Raw genomic sequence first — 2,297 nt, 5'->3', positions numbered from 1 at the left:
AAGGGAAGAGGGTGTGGGGGAACGGGGCGAAGGGCAACCAAGAATCCGCCGGGGAGCTTCAGCTTACTCTTCCTGGCCCCATGTTGGGCGCCAAAATGTAAGGAAAAGAAAGAAAGAGTCGAAGGGCAGAGAGTCTTGGCTTCAACAGCAGGCAGATTTATTGAGAGTAAACCTGGGAGGGGGTACTCTTATGTCACCAAAGGAGACCAAGAGCCTGTCTGTGCTCTTACAGACTGGGGTATTTAAGGTGGTGTGGTCTGGGTATAGTTCTGGTGAGTTTATAATGGGGAGGGTATGGAGATTTGGGCAGGGGTATGGAGATTTTCCTGAAACCTGGAATTTCAGGAGGGGAGGGTCTCCAGGTGTAACAAAGACCCAAGCTTTCAGGAACATCGGAAGCTCAAGCAGGACCCAATTCAGTGTCATTTGCAATGCCATTCTGTAGATCAGGTGTAATGTCCTTCAGGAGGGAATAAGATTCTTATGATTCAATAGTGAGTAATTGTTATCATTACTAATTGCAACTGTCATATCTGTAAAGGTAGATGTTTTGTAATAAAAAGGGGAAGTAGTTAATTTTATAATCCAGGAATGGAGGACCCTAGGACCATCAAGGGAGAAAAGCTCGAGCGGAATGCAGGACCCTATCCAGAGGAAAAGCAGTGACGCCAGAGATGGAGGCAGAGATGACATGTAGAGAGGGAGCAGCTGAGGACTCATGGAAAGAGAAAGACTGAGTGCTGGCAGCTAGGAGGCAGGCTTGCAAAATGTGCCCTTTGGTTGTTTAAACTATTATATACTCCTGAATGTTTTTGTGTACATCCCCTCCAACCCCACCCCCACCCCCCAAAAAAAGAGGCAAATACTGTTGAATGATGATTCATGGAGGAGATTGTAATCATTGCAATAAAATGATGGTGTAAAGCCAATGTTCTCCCATGTAAACTTTTACTCAGTTGACAATAAAAACTTAAAAAAAGAAAAGAATGTATTGAAGTAGGTACTAGTATGGCTTCCATTTTATAGATCAGGAAACTGAGGCACACAGGGCTGAAGTGACTTGCCTTAGGTCTCATAGCTTCTAAGTGGTGAAGTCTGGGTTTGAACTGTCAATGCCCTAGCACTTACCATGTGAGGTTCTGCGCTAGTTAGGCAGGTTGGCATTTTGCCTCATTTTGAAAAAGAGGAACTGGGACTCAGGCAGTATCACTCAGTGAGTGGACAGTGCTAACGAGGCCTGACCCTCCTCACTCTAAGCTTTGCTCACAGCTTTAAAACTCTTGCCTTTGCCCATTTGGGCAAAGTAAAGCCGGGACATGAAATATTAGAGACTCCTTCATAGGACTGTTGAAAGCATGAAATCCGTTCCTGGTTGAAAGGGCTTTGAATAGTGTCTGGAACACAGTAGGCACTCAAGCTTTGCTGTTCCATCATTCTTCCTCTCCTCTTCTGCTGGACCATCTATGGAGCCTGAGGAAGGGCTGAACCCTTGTGTTTGGGAGTGGGCAGCCAGGCCCTGTCTCTTGGCAGCTGTCTAGGGGTTAGATGGCTGCCCTGCCTCCACGGACACTGCTAGTGGGGTTGTGGCCTGGCCTATCTGCCCCACCTAAGCTTCTGGGATCTTCGACTTGGCCCATCCCAGGTTCCAGAGCTGCCTATCCACAGTCAGGATGGAAAGACCCAGGCTCCAGGCCATTGTTCAGAAGAAAAACGAGGCCAAGGGTCCCTTTTGGAATAGGGTGGAGTGGAGCTTTGTTTATACATGTTTCCCAGCCCTTCTCCCATCTCTGAGAGCCCCATTCCAATCTGAGGGCCCTCCATCCCACATACCACCTCCTTCAGAAGGGCCTCCTCCCTCTGCTGGATCTTGTCCCTCTCTTTGGCTGTAGTTACTATTAAGAATCCCCTGGGCTACCACACAGAGCCTTTCGGCTTGGGTCTTGAAGGATGTATAGACGTTCCCGGAGGTTAGGGCTTGAGGACACACAAATACAGGTGCTCTGGTAGCGTAGGTGGTTACCAATCAGGCTGTGAACCGCAAGGTCAGCAGTTCGAAACTACCAGCAGTTCTGCAGGAGAAATATGAAGTTTTCTGCTCCCGTAAAGATTTACAGCCTTGGAAACCTGTACAGGGTCGCAATGAGTCGTAACCGACTCCACAGCACATAACAACAACAACAAATACACAATATCCACAGCCGGCCACGCGCGCGCCAGGACTCACGGACTACAAGTCCCAGTAGGCCCCGCGTGTAGCGCTTGCTCGGGGGCCGTCCAGCCGCGAGCCGGGAGAGCCC

This window comes from Chrysochloris asiatica, unplaced genomic scaffold, assembly GCF_000296735.1.
Source record: "Chrysochloris asiatica unplaced genomic scaffold, ChrAsi1.0 scaffold00331, whole genome shotgun sequence".
Classification (NCBI taxonomy): Eukaryota; Metazoa; Chordata; class Mammalia; order Afrosoricida; family Chrysochloridae; genus Chrysochloris; species Chrysochloris asiatica.
Note: the sequence above shows the minus strand (reverse complement) of the source record.